The following is a 14,660-nucleotide window of genomic DNA, read 5'->3' as shown; positions in this document are numbered from 1 at the left end:
CATCTGGAGCTACAAGCTGGAGGTCCCCACCTGTTCATGAAGGGAGGGGAACAACAGCAAGGAGGACAACAGCAGCCAGAGTCCATGGAGGAAGGAGGACATCTTAGACTGTGGCATCGAGGCTTACAGATGGGGCTGTAACACGGGTTACAAGAACCACATGTGGACCTAGGAGGGTAGCAGGAGCTGCGGTCTTGAGATCCCCGTCTGGACACAGATGGAGGACTCCAAGGGCAGCAAGGAGCACAGGGATTACAAGGGCCCCATTTGGACAAAGGAGGAAAGTATCTGGAGGAGGAGCTGAAATCTTGGGATCCCCGTCTGGACATGGATGGAGAACCCCAACGGCAGCAAGGAGAGCAGGGGTTACAAGGGCCCCATTTGGACGAAGGAGGAAAGTATCTGGAGGAGGAGCTGAAATCTTGGGATCCCCGTCTGGACATGGATGGAGAACCCCAACGGCAGCAAGGAGAGTAGGGGTTAAAAGGGCCCCATTTGGATGAAAGAGGAAAGTATCTGGAGATGGGATGTTGAGATCCCCGCCTCTTCATGAAGGGAGGAGACCAACAGCAAGGAGGACAACAGCAGCCAGAGTCCATGGAGGGAGGAGGACATCTTAGACTGTGGCATCGAGGCTTACAGATTGGGCTGTAACAGGGGTTACAAGAACCACATGTGGACCTAGGAGGGTAGCGGGAGCTGTGGTCTTCAGATCCCTGTCTGGACATGGATGGAGGACTCCAACGGCAGCAAGGAGCACAGGGGTTACAAGGGTCACATCTGGATGAAGGAGGAAAGTATCTGCAGGAGGAGGTAGAATCTTGAGATCCCCGCCTGGACCTAGATGGAGAACCCCAACGGCAGCAAGGATCATAGGGATTACAAGGGCCACCTCTGGACCAAGGCGGACAATAGCTGGAGCTAGAACTTTTAGGTCCCCAACTGCCCATGGAGGGAGGAGCAGATCTTGACCGGCCAGGCTGGGGCCTACAGAGGGGGCTGTAGCAGGGATTACAAGGGCCACATCCGAACCATGGAGGAGAACAGCTGGGATCTGGGCAAGAAGGAGACCAACAGCGACTTTTGATATAGGAGGGATGACCTCTGGACTGTGATCCACTGCTGGCCCTGATGCGAGGACCCCAGCGGTCAGAGCTACAGCTGTAGGAAGGAGAATCCTGTCTGGACTTATGATATGAGATGAAGCTCATGGGATCATTGGCGTAGAAATATTCAGAGGGGGAATTGTCGTCATTTTCATAGTTGATGTCCCAGCTGTCTAGGTCCAAGTATTGCTGAGGTGTGTAGAAGTTCATCTTGAGAGGATCAAGGTAGGTCTGAAAAGAAGGACACTGGATGAAGGGAAGCCTAGAGACAGGAAAGCTTACTCAGAAGTGGATACACCATCCAGATTACAGCTCTCCAAAGAAATCAGAGAAGACTTACCTGGACCATAGACAATAGACAGTATGAAGAGATCTCTGGAACCTCTCAGGATTTCACTGACCTTTTATAGAAATCCTCAGTGCTGGAAGGGAGCTTGGACAACTCATACATCGGAAGCCCAACATTACCACCGATTTATTTCAAGGAACTTTAATTCCCTTGATATCTTCAAAAAGTAATTTTGGCTCGTCGGAACACACCCTCATGCTGCTTAATTGTTAGGAATTAAGAGTTGTAGCTGGTCTGAGGATTCTCATGTGAGCCTTATGAGGTGGTGGATGAGCAGAACAAGACGTTGACTCAAAGCCATAGGGTGACCTACGGAATGACAAGATGCTATTGATGGTAGGGAATGCATACCTAGAGCTACCACTGCAATCCACGTGTGTTCATCCAGATGTTTGCAATGGTCTACGAAGAAGACTGGGGCATGGCACAAAGGCAACACAGTCAGATAATCAGTAGGAGTTCTTTTATTAGCTCCAACTTTGCCCCCAATGTCCTGGTTACCTTCTGGCTGGAGAAAAACTCTCCCAGGAACAGCTGTTGGCTGCAGAGATTCGAACCCAAAACGTGGTCAACAAAAACTGTAACTGTCAAGGCAAGATGAGGTAATTAGTCCAGCAGGTCAAGAGAAGGAATTCCAGATGTGAAGGAACGGCAGTAATTCAACATGGTTGGGAGGATGCCAGGAATGCAGATAATCAAAGTCAACACAATGTAAACTCACGTTTGTTCCCAGAAGGCGCTGCACTCAGCTTGCATCTCTTTTAAACTCTCATTCCCAGCTGTGGCTAATGAAGGGAATCAGGGCCCTTTCCTCCCCTGTAAGCCATGCAACCCCGTTGCTCCCTTCTCCGTTCCTCCCTGCATGCCTAGGATGAACCCTACCGACTCGGTTATTCTCTGTACATGGATCCTGCTAACAATTGCTTGAACATTTGATCTTCTGACAATTTCTGGGCACCTTCAGAGTGACTTCATCCAACTTGTGGTCCTCACAATGTTGGATTGTGACCAGCCTGAAGAAATCTTGTTTTCCATGGCTTTGGGCTTCCTCATTTTCTAATGAATCTCATTTCTATGTCAGCGCAGAGCAAAGCTCCAGGGAAGACCAAGGGAAGAATTTTGCAAAATGCATCGCACGCCCCTTGCAAACAGTTTTCCCGACGTAATCATGTTTGGGATATATTATTATTATTATTATTATTATTATTATTATTATTATTATTATTATTATTATTATTATTATTATTATTATTATTGCTGTTGTTCTTATGTCCATTCATTTTCCTCCCCTGATGACATTTTGCAACTGGACCACTGCCTTTACCACTTTTGAAAGAGCAAAAATAGTGTAGCTTAGTTGCATTTAATTAAGCAATTAGTTATTCATTAAAACTGAACCAGCCTGATTTCTTCCCAAATCTCAGAACTTGGGTGGAGGGCATCTTCCGTTTTACTTTTATTTATCTTTATTATATCTTTATTTTCTAATTTGTTAGACAAAAGACTCTGACTTGCCTGCCAGTGGAAGTTTATATTTTATCCTAAGCTTATGATTATAACAATCCAGAAAACTATTTATAATCGTAACCTAACTCTCTCCATTATAATTTTTTTTGGGTGTGTGTGTGAAAAAAGTCACATTCTCTCCTAAATATTACCCATTTCTCACCTTTATGTCGACCACATGTCCTGTGCATGATGGATTTTGCAAGTTTTTCAAAAACTAAAACATGGTACCCATTTCCTGACTTTTCTTTCATTACACAAAGTCCCTTTTTGGTGTCCGTTGACTTATTTGGAGCCCCATCACCCAAACCCATCTCAAGATGTTTCGCCATTGATGTTCCTCTTGGAAAAAAACAGGAGTATATTCCTTCTCCCTGTATCTGTTCTTATTCATTTAGGAATTTTAGCCCATGCCATTAAAAAAAGGCCATTCTTTAATTAACCAGCACCCTAGGGTTCTCCAGGCCTAAAGCAAGACCTACAATGTTGTGATAAACCCAGATTTTAATTACAGTTTGTCGCACCTTCTGCTTTTTTTGGAAAACGACAGGTGACACCTGCTTCTTACAAAAGAGCCAAGATGTGGCTTCTTCTTTGAAGAACGTCAGTGTTTGATTCTCAATTTATTTAATTATTTTTATCCAGGAGGGATCTTGACTAATTGCCACCTCTCAAAGGCATGCCCATTTGACTTAATCATGCTTGATCACAGCTCTAGCTCCAAAGACCATATTATTTTGTTAATAGTTGGGTTGCTGCTTTGGAACATTCCTATCGGATTACACTGTAGACAAGTACGTCTCTACCAAAATCCTGTCTAAACTATGCATGGATCAGGTTTAGAAGGGTGTTGGGCCTTCTTGGTGGCTTTATGAAGAAGACTTGCAATCAGAAGTAAAGATGGAGAAGAAATACACTGGTCCCTCGGGATTCTTCAACGTTGGGCAAGGCTACACATTACACTGAAAGTTGGACTCAGTCCATTGTATCAAGTAGTCTCAATTCCCACTTGTAAAGTCATGACAGGTGGTAGAATATTGCAGGCCATAAACGTTCTGTTTGGTCTCCTGCCACAACTTCAGCCTCAGTCTTCTCATTTGCTCAAAATCCCAAAGCAGGTTAGCTTGGATAGAACAGTGCAGACCGAAGATAGAATGCAATGTGAAAAGCGGGTCTGATGTGGAGTTTGAAATAAATATTCTTGGAATCAACTTGTTGAAGATGGAAGAGAGGGAGGGAGGGAGGGAAGGGAAGGGAAGGAAGGAAGTAATGCGGGAGGGAGGAAGAGAGGAAGATGAAGGGGAAGGGGAAGGAAAGAAGGAAGGAGGGAGGGAGGAAGATGAAGGGAAAGGGAAAGGAAGGAAGGAAGGAAGGAAGTAAAGAAGGAAGGAAGGAAGGAAGGAAGGAAAGAAAGAAAGAAAAGGAGGAAGAGGAGAAGGAGGAAAAGGAGAAGATAGACCAGGAGAAGGAAAGAGAGAAGGAGAGGGAGAAGAGAGGGGAGAAGGAGAAGGAGGATGCAGGATTTCTTCAATAATTCTCCCTTTGAATTCAGTGAAGAGAGCATGGTCTGTTCCTAGGATCATATCATGGCTGCAGTCTGTGCAAATCCAGGGCAGCAATTAATATAATAAAAAGCTGCTAACACATCACCTTTTCTCCTCTGACGTTAAAATTAGAAGGGTGTAGAAAAGCACAATGTACCCGACCTAAAAGTTGAAAATTACACAGAAGAGGAGAACGATATACAGAACTGCAGATTAGCAACCCGCTATCAAAGTAATTAAACTCATTTGTAGCAGGAGTACAACATCTGGAGTTGGCATATAATTAGGTTCTCCCCTTTAAAGATTGAAGTCTTCTGGCTATGGGTGAGAATGTATATATACAAAAAAGGGAACTGTTGCTTGAACCCTCTTTCAAATTTTGCCTGTTTATCCAGATCTCTAGGTAGGTGCTACGCGTCTCTCTTGGTTCGGCAAATGGTTCATTGAGGGGAGACTTTCAGCTGACGGTGGGGAAGCAACTGATCTTAAAACATTTTTTTAAAGATGGGGGAGAATCTGTGAATTTTAACCTCGTGTTTGTAGGAAAGCATTCAGCAGTAGAATAGCTGTTTCTATTTGATTTTAAGTCCTGTGTTTTAAATGGCATGTATGATAAGAGATAGACAGATGACTAGATAGGTAGGTAGGTAGGTAGATAGATAGATAGATAGATAGATAGATAGATAGATAGATAGATAGATAGATAGATAGATAGATAGATAGATAAAAGGAAGGAAGGAAGGAGATGGAGTGAGGGAAGGAAAAAAGAAGGAAGGAAGGAAGGAGATGAAGGGAGGGAGAGAGGGAAGGAAGAAGAAGGAAGGAAGGAAGGAAGGAAGGAAGGAAGGAAGGAAGGAAGGAAGGAAGGAAGGAAGGAAGGAAAGAAAGAAGGAAGGAAGAACATGGAGGGAGGGAAGGAAAAAGAAGGAAGGAAGGAAGGAAGGAAGGAGATGAAGGGAGAGGGAAGGAAGAAGAAGGAAGGAAGGAAAGAAGGAAAGAAGGAAGGAAGGAAGGAAGGAAAGAAAGAAGGAAGGAAAGAAGAACATGGAGGGAGAGAAGGAAAAAGAAGGAAGGAAAGAAAAGATGGAGGGAGGGAAGGAAGAAGAAGGAAGGAAAGAAGAAAGGAAGGAAGGAAGAAGATTGAGGGAGGGAAGAAAGAAGGAAGGAAAGAAGGAAGGAAGGAAGAAGATGGAGGGAGGGAGGGAAGGAAGGAAGGACAAGGAAGGGAGGAAGGAAAGAAGGAAGGAAAGAAGGAAGGAAGGAAGGTTTTCTTTGTTGCTAATGAAATCTATTGACTATAATTTGCTTTTTCAACAAGATGATTTTTTTAAAATCCACTTCTTTTCAAAGAGACATGTTTTAACTGCAAATGGCATGGCTCATTTCAGAAAAGTTTAAAGTTTTCTCAACCCGGTTCACCTCTTCATAATGGGAAAGTGAGATAAATTCAAATCCCGTCAAACCGTTCACTTCCTGTTTCTTATATCGCTCCAGATCTAGAATGTCTGACTTTTTTTTTAAACTTTGTAATCCTCAGATAATAGAGGATAACCATGGAAATAACAACATGCGGATATAACAAAGCAGCCCTTTAGAGATCGAGATAGGCAGAGCTAGTGTTACACAGATGGGTAGATAAAGAGACAACCTCGCGGTAGCTGAAAAACAATTTCCAGAGCTTGCTTACTCGGTTCATCCTTGCAACAAAATAGTGCTTCAATTTTTTAAAAAAAAAAAGCACCTCAGGAAAAAAAAAAACCACAAAGGCTTCCACCATCAGATTGTAAAACTCAGCATTCCCAGAACAAATCCTAGAGTGTCCCCAAGGCAATTGGACTCCAGCCAACTTCCTTCTAATATTGAATCTGAGGCGCAGCATTCGCCATGTTGTTAAGATGGTTGGGAACACAACGGAGAGGTGTTGTGGCCCAGGAGGAACAGTATTTGACCAGATGATTGCAAAATCCCCCTTTAGTAAGATGTTTACGGCTATCGTTTAGAACCAACGTTAGGATCTGTGTTACCAAGAGGAAGAAAAGAGAAAAGGTGTGATTGAGAGGAGGAAAAAAGAGACACAGGAAGGAAAATAGAAGAAGGGGTGGAAAGATAAGGATGGAGGTCCACCACAACATGTTTGATATGCTGCATTTTGGCCCTCAGGGCTTGGCCTCAAAACCTGGTTTCCATAATTGGACCTACAATAAAACTCACCTCATCGATGATCTGAGGGTGGTTAGGAGAACCAACCTGGCTTGCATCACCAAGACTTGGTTGGACATTGGAAGGGATGGTTCTTCTCTCTGAAATATGACCTCCTGGATACTGAGAGTGGCACCAGCCAGGACTCCAGGGCAGGGGTTAGGGATGTCGTGCTTGTTATTTGTGAGTCTCTGGTGGCCTTCAGGGACCCTGTTCTAGAGGCCACCAGAAGTGAGGTGCTCTTCAACTTGGGAACCATTTTACCATTTGTTTTAGAGTTACTGGTTTGACTGTTGTTGTGAGCTGAGCAGAGTTGTTTAAGGTGCGCAGCCATATGAAGTTTTTGAATAAATAAACCACCTGTGGGGTGAAAAGGGACCTTCTCGTCCTCATCTTACCTTGTGTTTTGGATTCCAGGTATCCTTCCATCCAAATATGATCGGCATTACCGTCCTGAGCAATGATCCTTCTGGTGGCACCAAAGCCATCTATTACCCACCAACCATCTACAGGCCAAGTGCTTCCAATCCCAGCATCTGTCCACCCTACAGCTCCTTAGCTGGCACCTCAGCCAGGTGTTACATACCACATAGATACCGCCACCTGTTTGGCCTTAGCCCGAGTTGCTACCTTTATGACCCATCCATGGCCTGTGGCTATAGTTCCTCACCACTCAGTGATTGGAGAAGTGGCTATCAGCCATGTAATTATGGATACCTCTTCAAGAGTAATCAAGGCTACTATGATCCACGCACTGATGGCTACCTCTCCAGGGGTGTCCAAAGAAGCTCTGATCCATATGGATTGGAGTATCTCTATAGCTATCGTAGAAGATTTTGTGATCCATGTGACTATAGCTATTCTCCAAGCTATGGTAGAAGATGCTATGATCCATGCATTTGTAACTATCCGTCCAATTATGGCAGAAGCTCTTATCCCTCCCATGGCTACACCTATCGCTGTGGGTACAGCAATGATCCCTGTGGCTACAGCTCTGCTCCTAGGTCCTGTCAGCCACGCTATGCAGAACGCCGACGCTACAGCTGTCGACCCGTTTCTTATGACCCTTACAGATTCTCTTCCGAATCGCCCTACTCTTCAATATGTTGGAGACGCAGCTCTGACTGTTGCAATGATTGTGGCTCTTATTAACTCACTCTTGTCAGGCCCCTCCAAGCTAAGAAAGACGTGTCGAGTTACTACTATGCAGCTTCTTTTGTTGTCGGTAGACAAAATCTTGCCAAACTGAAGTAACTGCAGGCATCGATAGAGATATACGCTGAAATTCTCCAGGGAGGAGCCACCTTAATACTCTTCCTTCCAACTAAACTGCCACTGCCTCTTGTTCCTCTGGAATGCACCCCCTCCTTTCTGGGAATCCAGACCACATTCCACCACACTGTAGAAGAATAGAACAACCAAGATCCACGTGCTCACAAAAACTCTCCTCTCTTCAGTGCAATCAAACTGATATGGATGGGTTATCCAAGAGATGTTTGGAGACCACGAAGGACCGGTTTTCACAAACCTTTATCAACTTTTGCTAGCTCCATTCTACATGCCATTGTCCCCGTTTTCTTCATCTCACCTAGCTAAATCTGCCTTTGTGTTGGGTTTTGTCATATTCTTTATTTTCACAGCAAATAAAGCTTGTTCTAAATTGCTGATAATTGTTTGCGTTTTCTCTCAGATCCTTTCAAGTTGACGGGTGGTGGGAGAAATATTTATTTACAAATTACAAATAAATAAAACTTGGAGCCTTCTTGTACAAATGTGGGAAAGGGATATAACTCAGTTATCTAAACATTTGCCCCAATTCAGAAAATCAGATTGATTAGAGTGAGATCTTCAAATCAGACCAATTCAGACTAATTAAATTTCTAATTGGAATCAAATTGATCCAATGCTGGACATCCGTTCTTTTGAGTTCAAACTGCCCACTCTTCATCAAAGACTCCTTTCTTTATAACTTAAAAAAAAAAAAACCAGATAAAACTCTGATTCATACAGAAAGATCAAATTAGATTTGTTTCACTGGGAAAAGAATATAATGAACCAAACAATACTAAACCTTAAATAAACCGCTATAGCCTTCATACTGACTCCTAAAGCAAGCTTGTCCAACCAAATAAATAAACATCATGGTTTAGAGTGATTTATGAAGGTGTAATTTATTGAATGTAGTAATATTATTTTCTGATTTAAATAATAATTTAACAATAAGATATGAATTGTGAAAACTGGTGTGGTGGAGTGGTTAAGGTGATGAATGAAATTTATCGAGATCCAGAACTTCAACCATGGATGTTCCTTGGATGACTTTGGGCCAGCCCTTCTCTCTTGGCAAGGTGAGAAGTTTTGATGTCCTTCACACCTCCCTTGTGGGAACTTTCTGTTTGGTCCACCAAGGAATGGAAGAGAATCAGAGAGGCCTTTAGTCTATCTAATCTAACCTCAACCTTCCTCCTGTTTCCTTATTCTCATGTCCTCTTACTCTCATCTCCTCCATGGCTTTCCATCAGGATAAGTTTTGAACTACAAAACCCAATCTCAACCACAAGTTGATAAATAACCTCCACCTATTTCTCATGTTTGCAGCAATTAGTTGGGATCACAATCTTGTCTTAAGAGGAGGTGCAGGGTTACACCCTGCCTTTAATCTTAGCTGTTTTTGAGAAGACTAGGAGGAACAAAATGAGTTCCTCCTGGACTTGTTCTCCATACAGCAAAACTTGCAGGTGTCTCTAAGTGGGATGGACGCCCTCTGCTTCTGAATGATGCGGTTGGATATTGGTGTGGCCACCTCAGCGATGCTCTCCAAACATCTTGACTTTAGGCTGAGTTTACCTTTGGTCAACATCTATTTGGTGTACTGTCAGACATAAAGCAGAACAAACTCATATTATGTGAAGGCATCAACTCAGCCAATACACCATTTTTGATGGAAGAAATAGATGTTGATCCAAGGTAAGTTCAGCCTAATATCTTTGGCCAACATCTATTTATTCCATCAGCAGATCATGGCTTTCCTTCATACATGTTGAACCATCTCAGGTAAAGACTAAGATGGTTGCATTCACACGATATGAGTTTGCCTGGGCTAAATCCTGGCCTGTTTTGTGCCTCTCCCCAACATGTGAGTGGATTACCATGGGCTGACATTCCAGTCTTTTTAATTTATGATCCAGGATGGTATGTGAATTCAGATGGGCCACCACAGTAATCACATCCAATATTCTGTGAAAACACATTCATTTCTAACTATGGTCAAATATTCCTCCTTTTAAGCTTCCCTTTGAAGGCCCTATCTCAAAAGAATATAGTGTCAATTTGTAAATCATTCCTATGCCCTTTTCCGAGTTGCCATAAGAAGGAGCGGGGAAGGCCTGAGGGAGCAGTACAACAAATGAAGGCCGGAATCACATTCCACACATCTTGTGGAGATTGTAACCTAGGCTACTGGATCTTCTGCCATGAAAATCCTTCACTGGAGAGTGTGATTGATGACACCCAACCCATGAACCTGTTTCATTGGAGAATCTGATTTATGGCACACCCAGGAGGATGGGGGGAAACATGGTCATAGGTGATAGTATCTCACAGTTGGCTTCATACGGGTTGGTGCCAGACATGTTGCTCCTAATAAACCTTTTGTATTCTTTTGAAGCTTGGCTCATGATTTAATTAGGGCAATCATCGGAATCCTGACATATAATTCTTCTTATGCATTTGTCCACTCAGTCTGGACTCCCATGTAGAGCTGATACCAGTGCACCATAAAAGTCTAGTTTTCATCTCAATAAGACCAACAGAAAGTAAGAACAGCTACATCTTGGACCAGGGATGTTCCTATCTAATCCCACACGACATAATATATGGTGACTAGTTTCAACTTCCAAGGCATTTAGACTTACTGGTTTGACATGGTTTTTACATTTTGGGGGGAAGCCATTTGTGGTGACAAATCTGGACCCTGGGACAGAACCCCCAAATATGGTTGTCTTAGGCTTCCATTCTCCAATGATCAGATTCCCATCTTGGCTCTTGAACCTTACCAAGTCTTGCTCAGAATTGGGATCACGTCTGTTGAGGTCAACAGACCTCAATGTCATTTTTGACATTGGAAACCCGATGTGCGGATGTGTCATTTTTCTTTGCCCTCCTCGTGCCTTCTCCACATGTCCCACCACCTTTTTGAAATGGCCACCTCAGAGTGAGGCCAATCTTAAGTGGATTTGTCTCTCTTGGCAATCTCTGGGCATCGTAGGAATTATTTTGAAGTAAATAAGCTCTTTGGAATGTCGTGTAAACAAGTAACATGACTGTAAAAAGAAATTAAGGGTCCGAAAAGAGCTAACCTCACTTCCTTGATGTAAACATCATTAAGGCTCCATGGGATTTGCTCTTCAGGAGGTGACTGGGAGGTTTCAGAATCCAACTGATTGCTTCATTTTGGAAACCCAAGTAAAGGGACTGGCCTCTGGCTTTGAATAAGCCAATGCCTTCATCTAATTAAAAGTGGAAAACCCTTGCTCTGATGTTCCCTTTTGAAAGGCGTCAGTGGATCCAGAAGAACATTCCTTGTCCCCAAAATTGGGTGTTTCCAGGACAACCCTCCAGCAGAAATGTCTCGGCCAGAATTCACACCCGCCCTTTTCTCCAGAGCGTCTCCTATTTCCCCTTAAATGTGGCAATTATGCTTATTAAGGATTCCTGTTTCTTCCACAGTTCCTGTCATCTTTGTCCAACTTAAGCTGCAAAGAGTAGCAGTTCTCGACCATTAGGACCGAGCTGGGGAACCATCTCTGTGTCAGAAATAACATTGGAGAGCAACTGATCATGGTTTGTTCAGGTTTAGCCCCTTCCCACAAAGATCAAAGAACTGAAATGTCCGGCTTGGTATAGGGTTCTCCTGCTTGACCAGGGGGTTGGATTAGGGGACCTCCCAAGGTCCCTTTCAATTCTGTTCTTCTGTTAGAATTAAGGAGAAATTCCCTGACATTGAGAACAATGAACCGGTGGAACAGAAGTTGCCTCCAGAAGTTGCAAATGCTTCAACACTGGAGGTTTTGAAGAAGAGATTGGATCACCATTTTGTCTGAAGTGGTGTAGGTCCCTTCCAACTCGGTTGTTCTGTAAATGAACAAAATGTTCATTTGTGGAATGCCTGGTTCCAATGCTCCAAAATGACCAGGCTTGGAAGAATCATATAAGACCAACCTCTAGGTCCCAAGGAGATTCTCCCTCATCCAGGTCATGGTTGTCCCAAAGATGCTTTTCAAAAGGCAACTGGACTTTCTTGGTTTTCTTTTCCCTTGAAGACATTTCACTTCTCATCTGGCTGAAGGGGGGGGGGAGAATGGAAGGATTTATATGCTTTGTAGTCATCTGGTTATTAGTACTCTTTCTGGGGATCATTGAGGCCACTTGGGGGTGTTATCTGTGTCCTCAGCGTCACCTGAATAGTGCAAATGGATGTGGAACCTTGTTGGAACTGCTCAAAGGGTTGTGTTGTAGACATGGGATAACTAGCGTCCTATCCTTCCCCCTCTGTTGAGGGAGGGCTGTTCAATTTTAATACAGATGACCTCTCTGACCCCTATTTCAAACCTGGTTTGAATGTTCAGCTGCATTTGGAAAAGCACCTTTGGAATATATGGGTCCCAGCATCACATTAAGTTGTGGTTTGCTCAGCTACAGCATTCTTCACAAGATACATCGATAGACCCTGTGTCAACCCAACGACAAAGAGTCACAATGGTATGAATCAGGCCTCACGATGGCTCGATTTGGTACTTACACAAAGCCACAAATGAGCCTGAAAGCAGCTGAAACATACCTCTGAATTCTTGTGACCGTCCTTTGGTTCTTATAGAGTTGGAAGGGATTTTGGAGGTCTTCTAGAATCTAATCCAACCCCTTTCTCTTATACTATTTCAGATAAACGGTTGTCCAATCTCTTCTTTTAAAATCTCCAGTGTTGGAGTACCCACAACTTCTGAAGGCAAGCTATTCCCTTGGTTGATTGCTCTTGCCATCTGGAAATTCCTCCTTAGTTCGAGGTTGCTTCTCTCCTTGGTTAGTTTCCATCCATTGTTTCTCGTCTTGCCTTTGGGTGCTTTGGAAAATAGTTTGACCTCCCTTGTCTTTGTAGGAGCCCCTCAAATATTGGAACGGCGTTATCATGTCCCGCCCAGTCCTTCTTTTCATCCGACTAGAGCAGAGTTCTCCAAACTTGGCAACTTTAAGACTTGTGGAGTTAAAGTACACAAGTCTTAGCTGCCAAGTTTGGGGACCCCTGGACTAGAGAGATATAAACTAGATATATCTTTTTCGCTGCCTCTGTTTGGCTTCAAGAAAGCAGAAGTTGGATTTGGGTTTGGATTATTTTTTTATTCAGAAATTCCCTCCTCCTCAAAGTTTTTGTCCCCCCGGGCTTCTGTCCAACTTCAATCTCAGATGGTGATGACTCTAGAGCGGTGGAGATGCCTCTTCTATAGAAAAAAAATCTCCAAAAAAATATTCATTAAAGTTTTATTACTGCAAAACAGCTTATGACACAGGCTGACACGCCTTTCTGATGAAGCTATCATCAGAGGTATCATTTCACAAGTTCCGGAGCCACCCGTCCCCCCAGAAAAAACAACTTCTGCACGTGTAAAGAGTGCGGAACAAAGCCTTGATGATCGAGAAGAGGCTTCCAAGATTTTCACACACATTTTTGTCGAGCAAAGCACATCATCATCCTAACATGTCCATCGACTTGCAGTAACAAAAGTAATATCATTTCATATGTTCCAGAGCATTGCAAGTTTTGAGCACAACCGCAAAGTGTTAAAACTGAGTCATGGTAATTTTTTTTATTTATTTTTTGCTGTTGTTGTTAATAGCTGCTGACACAGCCTGGAACAGTCATCATGTACTCAGCATTCGGTCAAACATTGTTGACAGCTTTTAACACCACGATGGCAAGCTTGCAAAAACACTTCAAAAAAAAAACCCCTCCTTTTTTTTCTCACCTGTCTTTTCCCTCCCTGACCACAAAATGTAATTATCCTGATTTTCACACTGATGAAAGCTGGAAGTTTAGCAAGTCCAGAAATGGGCCTGTTTTCAGCTTCCAGAGAGCCTTCGGAGTCTGGGGAGGGCAAAAACACCCCCCACACACACATCGTAGTGCAGGAGGCCAACTAGGCCACGCCCACCATGCCTATCCAGCAACTGGTCAGAGAACCTCTCCCTACAATTTTTGAAGCCCACCCCAGCTGTGACACCTTGTGAAGTCAAGTTTTTTTAAAAAACTGAACTTGACTTTTTAAATCGAGGGCCAGGTCCCCCTCCTTTCATTTGGCAGTTCTAGAGAAGTGCTTTGATCGTGCCTTTCTTGCTCTTTCTTTCTTTTTAAATCCAGACTCACCTAAAAAGATCTGGATTTTTTCCTTTGGATCTCCCGAAACCGGGTCGGAACAAACCTGAACCAGGTTTAGCTTTCTGAGATTAGCTGAGGTGGAATATGAAATAATCTGGATTCATTCTAAAATGTTGGGTTGTTCGGTGTCCCTTTGAAGTTCTACAGGAATAGTTAAACCATCAAACAACATTCATTTGGAATGACTGGAGATGTTCAAGAAGAGATTGGACGACCATTTGCCTGAAATGGTCTAGGGTTTCCTGACTGAGCAGGGTTTGGACTAGAAGACCTCCACGATCCCTTCCAACTCTATTATTCTGTTATTCGGAATTTACGGCAATTTGCCCTATCGCAAGAACAGAAAAATTAAAGTACAGAGTGAAAAAGCTTTCAGCCTAATTTTACACAAGGAAGGAAGGAAGGATCTGCAAAACTCATTTTTAAAATAACTAATAAACTACTGCCTTCTTGTGGAGAACATTAGTACTGCATGAAATAGTAATCATTCCTGCCCTCTATTGGAGACTTCGGGGAAATATTTAAAG

Source organism: Notechis scutatus, chromosome 14 (genome assembly GCF_049901735.1).
Source record: "Notechis scutatus isolate UNSWTSFEM ecotype Mainland chromosome 14, rNotScu1.2, whole genome shotgun sequence".
NCBI classification, from domain to species: Eukaryota; Metazoa; Chordata; class Lepidosauria; order Squamata; family Elapidae; genus Notechis; species Notechis scutatus.
Note: the sequence above shows the minus strand (reverse complement) of the source record.